Source organism: Cydia splendana, chromosome 10 (genome assembly GCF_910591565.1).
Source record: "Cydia splendana chromosome 10, ilCydSple1.2, whole genome shotgun sequence".
Taxonomy (NCBI): domain Eukaryota; kingdom Metazoa; phylum Arthropoda; class Insecta; order Lepidoptera; family Tortricidae; genus Cydia; species Cydia splendana.
This window is the reverse complement of record NC_085969.1, coordinates 11,851,895-11,868,971: the sequence shown is the minus strand read 5'-3', so window position 1 is coordinate 11,868,971 and position 17,077 is coordinate 11,851,895.

Here is a 17,077-nt window from a genome sequence, read left to right as displayed (position 1 = left end):
TTTTATGACATAGTTTAATTGTTGTTCATAAATGACACATTTATGAACACACAGTAGGTACAGTCACCTGCAATAATATGTTACTCTTGGAAGGCCGCAAAAATATGTGACACGCTCTTATGGCTCTACAAATAAGATCGTGTCAGATATTATTGCAGGTGACTGTACGTCGCACTCGTATGACAAGTTTGATTTTCACTTCGATACACCACCAATTAGGTTTAATATACCTATTTTAAAATGTCATTATGCCAGTTCGAATCTAGTTTCCTACCACGTAACTTTTTTTTAAAATCCAATTGAATTCGTATGCGTTTGAAAACCAAATTAAAACGAAAATATTTTTTAATTTATTTTGGCAGTAAATTTGCAGAAACTTTTTAATGCCAGTTATGATTTATTCCGTACGAAATGTAGGTAGTTAGCTTTAAGCTGGTTGCAGTAAAGCTGCGTAACTAACTACTTGACAATCCGGGATAATTTTAAGAGTCACACGAAAGCGCCGCCAAAAACCCGCTACTGAGCAGTCAAAGTTAGGCTCAAATTTTAAACGACATGCCTAAATTACATGAATTTTGACTGTACAGTCTTATCACTGTACATGCATTTCGGAATCTACCTAATTAGCTGCACGTACATATCGTACATGGTATTACGTGATTATCATCCGTATTAGAGTCGCACGTTCTTCACGTCTTGTCGAACAGCAACTCTAATGGCGGAAACAAGATAGTCAACGATATAAAAACTGCTGTCCAGACAAGAGAGATATAGACGCATCTTAGGTTCCTGAGAAGGAGGGTCACCTTACTTACTTTTATCTTAACTTACAATATATCTACGTCATTACTACAAGTGCTCTTTGCTGTGCTGCTCACCACCAACCCACCTGAAGCATGGACCCTCGGGACCACATTCGGCCCCGAGGGTCCAGCCCACCTGAAGTTACTAGTGTAGCGGCTAATTGGCTGCTACATTAAATGGTGCTTCGAACCTCTCCGTGTCCTGCGGCTTCAACAAAAGGTATTTAGTGTTTTTGTTGCTCTATTGCGGTAGCGAATCGGTTTGCTGGCTTCCCACAAGCGGGTTCCACCAGTGAATTGAGAAAGCGCATATATCGTATTTGGGGTGCAAAAGCATTAGTTACCTGTGGACAAGGGACATCGGACTGAACCAGCGCAACTGCAGTCGTCGGGGATACAACTACAACTAACTACAACTTCAAGCAACTACAACTAACTACAACTTCAAGCAACTTCAACTAACTACAACTTCAAGCAACTTTAACTTCAAGCAACTTTAACTTCAAGCAACTTCAACTTCAAGCAACTTCAACTAACTACAACTTCAAGCAACTACAACTAACTACAACTTCAAGCAACTTCAACTTCAAGCAACTAACTACAACTTCAAGCAACTAACTACAACTTCAAGCAACTAACTACAACTTCAAGCGTCAACTAAACGTCAACTTCAAGCCAACTACAAGGAACTTTAACTTCAAGCAATTAGCTAAACTCAACTAAACTTTAAGCGTATCAACTGAAACTTCAACTTAAACTAACTACAAGCAACTAGCTTCAAGCGTCTACGAACTATTGTTTACTGCATCAACGAACTTCAACTTCAAGCATCTATCACTACGAGTAAACTTCAAGCAATTAGCAAGCAACGGCAAGTAGTGTCAATTATCAGGTGATTGTTTTCTACTGAAAACTATCTTAACTAACTTAATCATGAGCACTCTCGAGCAGCAAAAGGTCAGTTTTGAAAACATAAAGACCTTGTGCACGAACTACAAAAAGGATGGCGCATCCAGGAAGAGTCAGGAGTACGTAAATAAGCGGCTGACAACACTGGCGGACTTATGGGAAGATTTTAGGCATCGACATGAGGTACTTGAGCAGGAAATAGAGGATAAAACGATCGAGTATTTTACGGGCGACATATAAAGGAAAACTGAAGCTATCTATGAGTCGACCAAGAAGGATATTTTGGACCGATTGCGGTCTCAGAACCAGGAAAATATCATGGGGAATAAGGTCGACTTTAGCATAACAGAAGTGGACGAAGAATGCCAGGATGACGAAAGTAAGCTACGTGAGCTACTTAATAAGCAGGAGTGTAACTTTAAAGCAATCGATCGGGCCATGTCTAAAGTCGACATCAACGAAATTTCGCAGAAGTAGGAGTTAGAAGATCATCTGAGCATCTTGAAGTCGAAATGGGAACCCATTGACAAGCACCACTGGGAGTTAGATGCCATCCTGAAAGGCTCTAACGAACACTATTACAGTCTGTTCGTTAACATGGAGCACAAGTACGACGAGCTGAAAAGGAGATTGAATAGCAAGATCTGGTCGGTGGCTCATTATCAACATTCGGCCCCGAGGGTCCAGGTTCCTGAGTTCGCAGGGAACTATAGTCAATGGGTGTCATTTGAAGACCTTTTCCTGGAAACTATTCATAACAACCCTGCTATTAACAAGGCTCAGAAGATGCAGCATTTGAAAACTAAACTACGAGGCGAGGCTGAGAGATTAGTGCAGCATTTAACTATAAGCGCCGAAAACTATTCTTCCTGTTGGGAGCTGTTGACCCAACGATATGACAACAAGCGTCTGCAATTTACTTCATATGTCAACGCCATGCTGAATCTATCTGTCATTCATCATCCGGATGCGCACAGTTTAAAAAAAAATGCACGATGTAATATTGGAGTGTCTCAACGGGCTGGCTAATATCGGCGTCGAAGTAACTACATGGGATCCGATGATCGTGCATCTTATGTCGCTAAAACTAGACACGTCTTCCTTCAATGATTATCTAAAGGAGCTTCAGAACCAGAGGGAATTGCCGGTTCTAGCCGATTTCTTATCTTTCTTGGAAAGTAGATTTATGGCATATGAAATTATGAGGAGTCAGAAGAAAGAAGGAACTAACTATACATCTAACTATCAGAAGCCAGCAATATCCAGTAAACCAACTTTCAACAAACCATGGCATGCTAAGAAATCATTCAACTATAAACCGGAATTACCGAAAAGCTACCACACAACATATGGAAACTGTGCCTTATGTGAGGGGAATCACATTTTAATGCAATATCCGAGGTTTATTGACCTAGACTCGTTCCAACGTAATGCAACTGTTGCAAGGTTGCGCGTCTGCAAAAATTGCTTATACAGTCACGGAAGCGATGAGTGTAAGTCGGCAAAAACGTGCAAGGAGTGAAATATGCGTCATCATACACTTTTGCATAATCCGACGAAAAGAAACATGTCAGCTAACTACAATAAAGGTAATTCGTCGGGTCAGCGGCCGGCAGCTTCAAGTTCACGCCCATCTTGCAATCATTTATCGGGGGACGGGTCAGAGGCACTGCTAACTACGGTCCTGGTGAAGGTACAGGCAATCGACGGAACTTACGTCATTCTTCTGGCCCTTTTAGACCAATGCAGTCAAGTTAACTACCAAGGAACAAGCTTGGCGGCATTGTCTCTGGAGTTGGAGGATCCAAGGATTGTAAAGGACGGGTGCAATTGAATTGCAAATCTATCTATTCCGACTACGTTTTCGAAGCTAGAGCATTGGCTGTGAATAGGATAACTAATAGCTTGCCCAATTCTACGTTTGAAAGGAAGAGCTGGGCGCACTTAGAAAATTTAAAACTCGCCGATCCTGACTACAACGTATCCCGCAAGATTGACTTACTGCTCGGATCAGGTGTCTACGCTAGAGTCATCCTGGACGGGCTCCGTGGAGGTAATCAAGGACCTCCTAGTGCACAAGAGACTCAGCTTGGGTGGATCTTGAGCGGAGATCTCGAAACATTGAATTGTCATGTAACTATCTTAAACTTAGAAAGAAATAGCTAAATTCTGGGTGACTGAGGACGTTACACAGGATAGCTCGGACGTTATCGTGGACGACTACTGCGAAACTTACTACAGACAAACTGTTCAACGAGCGCCGGATGGGAAATACATCGTCCGGGTGCCGTTTCATCCCAACTGCGAGGAAAAGCTTGGAAATTCGAAAGCTGTGGCGATCTCGCAATTTCTTCAGCTAGAAAAAGGGCTTCAAAAGAAAGTGAGGATTTACGGGACTTCATCAAAGAGTATGCTGACATGGGGCACATGAAGCTCTCATCTCCAGGCAAATTCCCTGAGTATTATCTACCTCACCATGGAGTACTCCGGGACAGTTCCACAACTAAGCTGCGGGTAGTTTTTTAATGCTTCCCAAAATACAACTAGCGGCTATAGTCTAAACAGTTTGCAGTACAAAGGTCCTAATTTTCAAGAGGACATTCAAGGTCTCATTATGAAATGGAGGACTTATAGATATGCCTACACAGCGGACATAGCCAAGATGTACCGCTGTTAATGTATAGCCGAAGAACAACACTCCCTTCAAAAGATTATATGGTGTAACTCGCCTACTGAAAGGCTGCGGGAATATGATTTATGTACAGTTTCTTACGGTACAAAGAGCGCGCCCTGATGGCGATCAGAACCTTGAAGCAATTGGCTATCGACGACGGGCACAAGTATCCCGCAGCAGCGAACGCATTACTTAACGAATTCTACGTTGATGATCTAATTAGTGGACATCACTCGCTCGATGCAGCTAAGGAGCTTCAAACTGCACTTATAGAATTGCTGAATGGAGGAGGGATGAACTTAAGGAAGTGGTCCGCGAACCATCCCATGCTTCTGCAAAACTTAAGGGAAGATCAAGTTTCGACCTCCGAAGTCTGTGACTTTAAGAGCGAGCAGTCTACGAAAGCACTCGGGCTCTCGTGGAATCCCCATAGCGACACATTTACGTTTAGCTAGGACTTAGATGCAAGGAAAACTAAATCGCTAACTAAGCGGGTACTGTTATCCGAAATTTCAAGGTTATACGATCCCATAGGATTCTGGGCTCCGATAACGATCACAGCAAAACTACTCTTTCAACAAGTCTGGTTGGAGCAGCTTTCCTGGGAGGAGGAGCTGCCGAAGGATCTTCAAGGCAACTAAGCAAGGTTTAAAACTGAGCTAACACAAATAAAAAGTATTAAACTACAACGATGGGTCGGTACGACAGAGAACGCGATACATTTATTCGGTTTTTGCGACGCGAGCGAGAAGGCTTATTCGTGTGTAGTGTACACGAAAGCACTTAACGAACGAGGTGAACCGATTATCACCCTAGTCGCAGCAAAAACAAGAGTCGCACCTTTGGCTAATAAGAAATCCCTGCCGAAGTTGGAGCTGGCCGGAGCCTTACTCTTATCGCAGCTAGTCAAGAAGATAAGGGACGTATGAACGGGGTATTCCGTAACTATACATGCGTGGTGTGACTCTCAGCTAGCTTTGGCCTGGATACAAGGGGATATTTCGAAGTGGGAAAAATATGTAGCAAATCGTGTTGTGAAAATCAAGGAGATAATTCCAGCCGAGCGATGGAGCTACATTAAGTCCGAGCAAAATGCAGCGGACTGCGCATCACGGGGACTTTACCCTAGCAAACTTATTAACTTGCAACTTTGGTGGGACGGACCCGAGTTTTTGAAGACATTCGACGGGCAAGGTGAAGGAAAAACTCCATCAACATTGTTTACAACAAACGTATGCACTATAGAAAAGGCAAAGAGTCCAACTTGGAAACATAGTAAATATATTGCAAATGAATTATTACGCAAGTATAGTTCATTTAGCCGTGTTGTACGGGTCATTGCATGGATTTTACGTTTCATAACAGCAGCTAGCAAAATAAAACCTGACGCTGCATATCTAACTACGAGTGAGCTGGCAAAGGCGACTGAACTTATTATAAAATGTGCGCAGCGCATGGATTTTGAAGACGGATATAAACAACTATTGAAGAAACAATTGAACACGAAACAATCGAATCTGATCAAGCTTAATCCATACATGGATGATAAGGGTATCATCAGGCTTGGAGGTCGTCTAAGCAAGTCGAACTTGCCTCCCGGGATGAAGAACCCGATCATTTTGTCAAATAAGGGGCGAATTACTGAATTAATCATCGATCAAGCTCATGGAATGACGCTTCATGGAGGAGCACGGTTAACTTTGTTCCATATCAGACAGCGATATTGGATCATAAGTGGGAACAGGACTGTAAAGGCACGGTTACGACACTGTGTGACGTGCCATCGATTTAAATCTAAGGAAAACTATCAACTTATGGCCGACTTACGAAAGCAGCGAGTCACCCCTTCGAGGCCGTTTACGCACACCGGCGTTGATTTCACGGGGTCCGTAGAGATAAAACTAAATAAAGGAAGACTGCGGAACGAATTTCATCGGGTCAGCCAGGAAACTGAAGAATGAGTACAAGGGTTTTCAGCTTCTATTACCGCCTGAGTTTTTTGACGAGATGGGGAAACTGGAAGTGCAGTGGCATTTTAATGCTCCTGCCTGGCCTACAGCCGGCGGTCTCTGGGAAAGGGCTGTAAGGTCGCAAGCATCACTTCAAACGAGTGTTAGGAGATCAAAAGCTAACGTACGAGCAGTTTTCTACTCTTCTAACCAGTATTGAAGCCTGTATGAACTCACGGCCGCTATGTCCCTTAACGGAGGACCCGGAGGAGTTTTATAACTGTATCACTTCCGGTCATTTCCTGACCGGGAGTTCAATTTTGTCGCTGCCGTTGTCGGATTACAGTGACGAAAAAACTATTGATTTGCGGTGTCGATGGCAACTTATCGAACACATGCACCAGCACTTCTGAAAGACCTGGGCGAATGAAAACTTATCGCATCTTCAAACCAGGGGCAAACGGAATCAACCAACCAAGAACTTGAAAGAAGGTGATGTGGTCCTAATAAAGGATGATAATCTGCCGCCCGGTAAATGGGCAATGGGGCGGATGTTGGAGACTCACGCAGGCAGCGACGGCCGCGTAAGAGTGACAACCATAAAGACGAAGTCAGGGATCACGAAGCGTCCCATAGTCAAGCTATCACCGCTACCTATAGAATCTAACTGCGGAGGTGACAAGCAAGAAGAAAACAAGGAAGCGGAACTTAGCACGAGAAGATCAGCTCATCATCAAAGTAAACTCTCAAAGCCAACTCTGATGACGTTATTTACATCGTTAATAGCAATGTGTGTCTAAACTAACGAATGAGTCACACGCCGCCACCGCTGGCGGTAATACGGCACCGGCTCAGATTACAGCGTTTGAACCGGAGCGCCTCATTTATTATGATGCAATGGGCCAGCTACAAATAATGCACGACGAATAGACTCTCCTCATGTATTATAACTTAAGTAGCTATTGGCAGGCTGTCAGTCAGGTAGAAGGCTACCTGCACGAAACCGATAAATAATGCCAGAAAACTGACCCTCGCTATTGCAAAGCTACGATGGAGCAATTATACCATGAAATGGACTTTTGGAAGTACTATAACTCGTTACTTCTGGCCCGCATAAGCACATAAACGGAGCCTATTCGACGGAGTGGGCTACGCAGTCAACAGTTTGCTCGGGATCTTGGACAAGTATCAAAATGATATAGAGGCTGTAAAGGACAACGAGAACTACCTACTCGAGTTTATTCAAAATCAAATCACTTTGCGAAGGTCGAGTCTACATTATAAATAGTGATGGCAACCAGTTATTTCAATTCGGCGTCATTGGGCACGCACTTGCTAATTAAAGGATGTTCAATACGCTAACGAACATCTACAAAGGACACATCGACGTGCATCCCGTCACGCCAGTCAACTTAGTTAAGCAACTCACAGCAATCGCCGGCAGGCTGCCGCGGACGCTATCCCTTCCAATAGGGAATATAAAGGAAGATATCAAGGATCTCTATAAGCTACTTTACGTCAAGGCGAGGGTGACAGACAGTTATTTTCTATTCCAATAGGGAATATAAAGGAAGATATCAAGGATCTCTATAAGCTACTTTACGTCAAGGCGAGGGTGACAGACAGTTATTTCCTATTCGAAATTCACGCGCCACTCATCTCTGACGAAGATTTCGCGTTCTTCAAACCAATTATACCATTACCAGTGAGAGCTGCGGCGAGAGCTGCAATTATGAAAATAACTTCGAAATACATTGGCGTGAACTTCAGGAAAAACATTTATATTACCTTGACCGAGGAAATATTAAAATACTGCATACAGCAAAGGCCAGACAGCTACGTTTGCAGTAAGAATCTACTTGTCTACAACTTAAACAATAACAATGTCTCGTGCGAAGCAAAACTGCTGGGACGGCACTATACTACACTGTGTGATATAATAAACACGTCATGCAAGAACGAGTGGATTGAACTTCATGCGACAAATGCTTGGCGTGCAGTTTGTTGTGACACCTGTTCACTACGAATAATATGTATGGACGAAGTTACCACTCACACGATGACGTCGTCGGGGTTCGTTACGTTACCGCAAGGATATGCGGCGCAAGCATCGCACCTTACGATCCACTCCCATAACCAGTTTAATAGCATAATTAAAATTGACTACGGTATCAACGTACCGGTGTTTAACGCTAACTCTTCAATAAATTGGATCGTGAATCTAACTCCCTACAAGGTATGAACCGGCGCTTTCGATGACGCAGCACTAACACTGCAGCATAGGCAGGAACAAGCCCTGCCGTCAACTGTCTCCAGTCATGATATGCATCAATATGCCATCAGCTACCTGCTGTTAGGAATAGCTCATTCGCCGTTTGGGCTGAGAAGCGACGTTTCCCGAAACTATGTGCGAAACGTACGTCACGAAGTCAATGCTCGCTCAAGTCTATTAAGCGACGTCATGAGGACATAGAAATGCAGCCTACTCCGGCAGCAAGGAATCTGCAACGTGGGAAGGAGGCGCAGCCGTCAGCCAGCCGAGAGGAACAGCGGCATCGGGACGACGCCGCAGCGGACATTGCCTTCGAATTTGATCGATAGCTTATTTTACTTTGGTTAACTTTACTTAATTACTTTGTACTTTACTTACGCACCTTTACTTACTTTGTAACGACTCTCTTTCTCAAGCTAACAATTTTCGCTTCGTTAGGGGTTGCCAATATGTACAGTCTTATCACTGTACATGCATTTCGGAATCTACCTAATTAGCTGCACGTACATATCGTACATGGTATTACATGATTATCATCCGTATTAGAGTCGCACGTTCTTCACGTCTTGTCGAACAGCAACTCTAATGGCGGAAACAAGATAGTCAACGATATAAAAACTGCTGTCCAGACAAGAGAGATATAGACGCATCTTAGGTTCCTGAGAAGGAGGGTCACCTTACTTACTTTTATCTTAACTTACAATATATCTACGTCATTACTACAAGTGCTCTTTGCTGTGCTGCTCACCACCAACCCACCTGAAGCATGGACCCTCGGGACCACATTCGGCCCCGAGGGTCCAGCCCACCTGAAGTTACTAGTGTAGCGGCTAATTGGCTGCTACATTGACATTAACATTTACTTACGTAATATACATCTATCCCTGGTACAGTCAACTGTAAAAATATGGGTGCACAAATCATCTCTTATGTCAGCGAATTAAGAACTATGGGACATATTTTTGAATAAGTTGGCTACACCCATATTTTTACAGTTGACTGTACAAGTTTACGTAGCTAAAAAATATTATACAAAGAAAGTACCATTTAAGTATGTTTATTATCGATGCATAAAGATAATTCATAATTCGTATGTACTTTCATATTTTAATGTTTATCTTTAATTCAATTAACACATTCAACACCAAGAACCCGACTGTCGGGTACACTGTTCGTAGCGACTACGCGCTACATACGACGAAACCGTGGCTACGCGCTACGAGCGTAACCCGTAGCACTTAGTGGTATTGAATGTGTTAAGGAAACTGTAAGTCTACAATATTAGTAAATACAATTGTATCCAATGTAACGATACGAGACTGTTTGTTTCTAAAAAAAAAGTATGTAAAACTTCTACGCGCTCTTATTATAATTTCTTAATAATAAAAACTTGTATATGATAGATATATATGTTACTTGAATGTTCACATTGTTCATGTCACATATATTATATATTTGCATAAAGGCACAGTCAAAGAATATAATTTCCGACGGCAGGAGCGGCGGCTGAGTTAAGGGGCCCACTGATTAACAGTCCGCCGGACGGTATCGGCCTGTCAGTTGTTAGGAACTGTCAAAATTTTGTTCTAACTGACAGACCGATACCGTCCAGCGGACTGTTAATCAGTGGGCCCCTTTAGCGGCGCTTCGAAAGCGCGATAAGTACTCGGTGCTGCTGACAAGATATATTTTTGTCCCTTTAGCAGTGGAGACGCGTTCACACGTTGGTGTGCCGAGGCCAAAATTTTCTTGAGCGAATTGGGGCAGCGTATGAGGGATGGAGGTCATGACCCTCGTTCCGGGGCATTTCTGATACAGAGGCTGTCTATCGCGGTCCAGCGAGGCAACGTGGCGAGCGTGATGGGCACCTTTGCGTCTGGAAGGGCGCGGGATGGGTTGTTTGCCTAAGTTTTTAGTTGTGGCTTTGTTAACTTAGTTTTAATTTAGTTTAGTTTCAAGTTAATTTTAATAAAATTTATTAATTTAATGATTGAGTATGTTTAGGTATAAGTTCTAATTTGTAATTGGATTAGTTGTATTGGGTAAGTAATAGAACGTATACAAACCTATAATATATTGCTCAGAATATATCAATTCAATTAGTATAATTTTGAATGGCATAACGTGCAATAAGTATAACGTGCGATACGTATAACAATGAATTCTATAATTTTATAATGTATAATGAACTTTACATATAATATCGTTTATGATAAGTATCGAGTCTTAGTGTCCAAGCTGATCAGTAGACCGACCAAGATTCGAGTCTACAAGACTGTAATTAGACCAATTTTGATGTATGGGTGTGAAGCTTGGACGCTGACTCAGAAAGAAGAGAGCAAGCTCTTAGTGGCGGAGAGGAAAATCTGGCGGAAGATTCTGGGGCCTATCAGAGAGGAAGATGGGACTTGGAGGCGAAGGAAAAATAGGGAGCTAGAGGAGCTTGTTGCGATGCCCAATATAATTGGCGAGATCAAAGCCACACGACTCCGCTGGCTCGGTCACCTGGAGAGGATGGGGGAGAATCGTGCTGTGAGAAGAGCGTATGTGGGGCACCCGGGCGGAAAACGTCCGTCGGGGCGTCCCAGATACCGCTGGAGTGACGAAGCCCAAAAAGACCTGTCCGCCCTCGGAATACCCAACTGGCGTGAAGTGGCGCAGAATAGGGCAGAGTGGCGCTCTCTTGTGTCAGAGGCCAAGATCCTCTTTGGGTCACTGAGCCAGTGATGTATGTATGTATGTATGATAAGTATCAAAAGGTATAACGTTGAAATAATATAATATACAAAATAAATACCACGCAATAAACCTAACCTTTTATTTTTCTGGGGGTAACAGTTCTAACCTAACCTAATACTTTTCTGGTAGCAGTTTCTTTCTCTAAGGGGTCACAGTTCTAACCTAACCTAAACAACTTTTCTGGTAGCAGGTTTTTTCTGTGGGGGGTCACAGTTCTAACCTAACCTATTTTTATGGTAGTAGTTTCTTTTTCTGTGGGGTAACAGTTCTAACCTAACCTAACCTACTTTTCTGGTAGCAGTTTCTTTCTCTGAGGGGTCACAGTTCTAACCTAACCTAACCTACTTTTCTAGTAGCAGTTTCTTTTTCTGGGGACTCACAGTTCTAACCTAACCTAACCTACTTTTCTGGTAGCAGTTTTTTTTCTGAGGAGTCACAGTTCTAACCTAACCTACTTTTCTAACAGTAATTAGTTTCGATGACCTATGAAATACTGAGCTATCCAAATAATTTTACAGATGTTTTGTTCATATAAGTATATGAAATGTTATTCATTATTTTAATTTATATGCATAATGAATGTTATATTAAGTGTAATTAGTTTATTTGTATGTTATACTAAACAGCGGTATGTATATTGTATGTTATATTATTTTTATGTTATACTAATTGAAAATATAGATTTAGTGCATTATACATAAGATTAGTGTACGTTTTGAACGTTTGTAAACTGAAATTATACCAAAAGTTCGTATTCATTATGATACGCACCCAGTTGTATTGATGGTTTATGTAATATTTGAAGTATATGACGAGTTTCGTAATAAAAGTTTATTTCCGACCCATTTCATACCTTGTCACACTGACAATTAATATGAAAGTCGATACCTACTCCATACTATTGTCACTGTGACAAAGTAGAAAATGGGTAGGAAATTAAATTCTTTGACTGTACGGGATGCGGAGGGAGTTTAGGCCCCGCCCGCCTTGAAAGCACATTATAATGCGAGCCACAAGGCAGGCTCGTCGCCGAAGTCGAGCAAAAACCGAAGCTTGGGAGTTGAGCATGGATGAAAGCGCTTTCCTGCGCAAGGGCGAAGGGGCTGACATCATAAAAGGAAAGGGGACGGCCGCTCCTCCATACAAACGTAGTCCCCATTTTCCTCTCTGGATATTGACATTATGGAAAATATTTTTACATAATTTGATGCACATTAACCATAGCTATACGTTTGACTTTTTTTGATATTTTAATTATTTAAAATTAGAAGCAATAACAGATTTCATACAAATTTTTAAATGCTCCTAACTCTTATAATAATTAAAAATTTGAAAAAATTGAAACTTAGGGGCATAGTTGTGGTTGATATATAACAAATTTTGTCAAGATATTTTCAATAATGTTAATAGTGAATAGAATCGGCGTTACTTTGCGGAAATCCATACTAATTAAAACCAAAATATTATTTTGCTAATCCGCGAAAAGATAACGTGCTAGTCAATCAGTGCTAACCCGTTATACTTACTTGCGTATTTTTACATGCAATTAATATTCCCACCCTCCCACCGCAAAAATAAATACGCAAATAAATATAACAAACCACCACCAAAAGAATAAACCTCGACACGTGTTTCGCCTCTCTACGAGGCATCCTCAGGAGTTGTTGACGGTCTGACGCCCGGCAACGGAAACCGTTTCCACACAGAATGAAATTTTAACCACCAGCCTTACTCTGCGTAGTGACTTTATGGGTCAAACTGAACAACTATTACTATGGGACCATTGCCGAAATCGCGAACAAACATTTGGCTGTCCCATATAAATCAGCGGCATCATATCAGCCGGAGCATATAAAAAAGTAAAACTTTTGTAACAAACTGCACGGGTGCAATTATTTACTAAGAACTCTGTACAGGAATGTTCTCAAAAGAAAACTTGCACCCGCATAATTCTCGGATTCCGTCTCAAACACAATCGCGCCCTTACTCGGATGCTTATTAGAACATTATAAACATTAACTCGATTTGTTACTGTATGATACGACTAGCAGTGCATTTCAAACGCACCAATAAGTTCGAGCGAGATGCACTGCGAGACGTGTTTTGTTCGTAGTATATCTATAATTAAATCAAGTTGTGACCTTTAAAGTTCGTAAAGGCCTCCCGATTTACTAACGGTTCCATGAGCACATTCATCTTTAAGCGTTCTTTACCACTGAGCCAAGTGAATCCGTATTTTTTGGTCGTTTGTATTTCAGGTTTGATTATGAGTTATGACCTGGCTATCACTTCTATGTTGAAACTTAATGGAATATCAATTCGGTTGTTAATATGGAATATCAATATGGTCCTACACTCGAAACAGAATCACTTTATTTCTATTTTTGACTTCTCTACTAAATAACTTTGATGCGCTGCTAGTGTGCTATTATTTATCGTATGGCGGTTAAACACTGGTTAAAAAATATACAAATATTACAGGAAGTATTCAAAATTTACAATTATTTTCTTTAGTGTGCTGAAGGAATACTATAATTACAGAATGATTATCTTAGGAAATTAATAAAAAAAAAACAACGGGTTGCACTCCAGGAGTGCCGGCAGAAGTGAAAACTCAATGACTAGTGCAAAATGTCTGCAGTACTATGTATAATTGAGGTTAACGCCATCTAGCGTTATTTCGTCGCATTACTTGACACCCTTAAGCACATCACTGTGAGTACTCGAGTTATATTAGTACCAGTTAGAGGGAAACTCACTAGATGGCATTTAAATCAATAAAGAAAAACTCAATGACATTGTAACAGTTTTTCGATCAGGTCACGTGTCCGTCTTACGTCTTACGAATCTTACCTGTCGCGAGTTTAACATTTTTTCCCCATCACAAAAAGTGCACAGCGCCGCTAAAGACGTTTTCACTTCAAAAACTATTACACTTTTATCCGCTTACAGGTAGCTAAATATGTTACTTAGTACAAACGTCTTTGGTGTGATCGCAAAACTGTTAACCAAGAGCGGTGTAGACGTGCACTAAGGATTCTGGTACTTAGTAACACGATGCTTTAACAAACAAGCCCAGTTTCCTATAAGCCTTGATTTAACTCTCTGCTGGGAAACGATTAACTCCAAAGCGGTTCAACTAACTCTGTATGAAAGCTTTATTGAGTAAGAGCGTCCGTTGTCATATATCTTATACAGACGTTGATGTTGATCAATTGGTAAGTTGGCTGGATTGTGTACGGATAAAACACGAAATTTGGTTAAAGATAGCTCAAGTTATTTGCTGCCCGAAGCTAGTTTTATTTTACCTTCGGTAATATAGCCAAGCAAGTTATGGCGATGGCGTAACGTAGGAATACGGTACTAGTTAGGTAGGTACATAACTGCTGAGGACATAAGAATGGTATTTTGACTTTAATATTCTGTAAGGTACTCCCTTTGTTGAGGATCTTCCAGATACGTGTGAGGTGACAATAAGTTGTGCTCGATATCTCAAAACGAACTTCACAAAGTTGTAAAACATCTGAATGAAAATGCGAAGAACTGCGCAAAATCTTCAACCCTCCATAAGCATTTAGTAACATACAACTAAGTCCAATAAGTTACTTTGTAAGACGTTTCTCTTCGTGGACGTTGTTTTCAAACGACTGCAATAAAACCAATCCTTTCCGACAAAGTATGTTTTAATGACATTGTTGTTCACGTTTTCAAGATGCACGTAGTAAATAACGCTAGAACTGCAGAAATGAACAAAAAATGCATCACATTAGTTACACAATGAAAGGCCAAGGCATTTTAACATATTTAAAAATTAGTTTCACTCGTACGGATGGAATTAGAGCTTATATTTAAGTTCTAAAATGTTTTTTTTTAATCTAAGTTGGTAATCGCCATCAAATATATCGGAGCGGCGGAGATGCTCAAAAATATCTGAATTGCCTGCTCCGTTAAATCTGATGGCGACTGTATACTCTTATTGAGGCTAGCAAGCCACTAATAAATACATACCCAGAAAAACTTGCTTATGATCATATGTACGAAACGGAATCACTTAACACTTTCGGCTTCTCTATACTTAATAACTTTTTACGTTTAGGGGCTATATAAGGCTCCATAGCCTATGTATCACTGCGACCATCCCTGATCTATTGTGATCGCCACCTACTACAACTCTCGATCCAAACCTGCAACTTCAAACTTAATTTAATAACTTTTTACGTCATCGTGAAAATAATAGTGTCATACATTGTAAAATTCTGGCTGGTTTAATCGAGGATGGATCAACGTCGAAGTCCTGAATGTGGAAGTGCTGAAGAAACACTATCAGAATCATCTTAGGAAATTTTAATAGAATCGAAAAAAAATAACCCTTAAATTACACTTGTTAAAAGTCCTGCCGGCGTATTATGGATGGCTTTATCCATCTTTATCCACGAGATAAGATAACTTTTACTTTTTAACACCGTGGGATAGAAAGTGACGGACACCGTTTTATCACGCTGTCACGTAGACAAGAAAGACCATCATAACCGTACTGGGGAACGTGCGACTGGAAGGAGTAGCGGCGCGATTCGGGAAATGAATTAGAGATTCACTAGATATGAAATAGTAAAGATATGTGACGTTCCACGGCAAAAGGTACCATTTATACCTAAATGTCTCCCCAGTAATACACTGAAAATCTTGTTTACCACAATTAGTTACATACCGCAAAGAGACTCTACCCTTTAAATCCGGAACTTGCTAAAGTTTGCACCGTCTCACTGTCCACTGAATAACAACTTGCGAACCGTCTTTAAACTAACGACTAAACAGAATGGTGTCGTGTAGGTACAGTCACCTGCGATAATATATTACTCTTCGAGGGCCGCAAAAATATGTGACACACTCTTACGGCTCTACAAATAAGATCGTGTCACATATTTTTGCGGCCCTTGGTATTGTTGCGTAACATATTATTGCTGGTGACTGTACATAATTTGTGTGAGTGGGCAGCTACGTAGATGACGCGAGTCGAGTGGGCTTACATCGTGTTTCACGCCAAGTATCGTAAACTGGGTTTAAACACGAAACCAGAATTAGCTTTAACCTTTTTTTAATGAATTTTTACTATACGGAAGGTATTATAAAAGTTCAAAACAAATGCTCAGAAATAATATTGTTATGTCTTTCACTTTTGATAAATTTAAATTATTTCTTACTTTTAAGAACATGCTACTTTAGTGTTACGGGGCTTAAGATTAGTTAAAATCGGCACCGTCATTATACCGAACTTTGCCACCAGGGGAAACTTTGCCCAAAACGACAATTTTAAACAAATTCGTGAATGTAGAAAAATTTAAAATATATATGGCCACCTTGCTATTTTTAGTAGAAAATAGGTTATATTTGTGACAAAACTGTATACCAAACATTTGCACAAGTTGACTTGGGAATTTTCAGCGAGTTGTCAAATATAGGGTATCTTTCGGCGGGCAAAAAATTATTGAAAAATGAATGCAAGTAGAAAAAAATTGAGAACCCTTTGACAAATATTTCCGGGTTCCAGTTATAAAACATGAAGCATAGATTATGTCCATTGAAGTTTAATCTAAAAAGGCCTAGACACAAAAGTTTTGGCGGTGGCCTATAGATGCCAACATTGCCCACCACCAAAAACGGCTTAGGGTTGTCACTTTTGACTAATTTACCCAACTTCGCACGTAAAAGAAGGTTATGTTTGTACACTAAA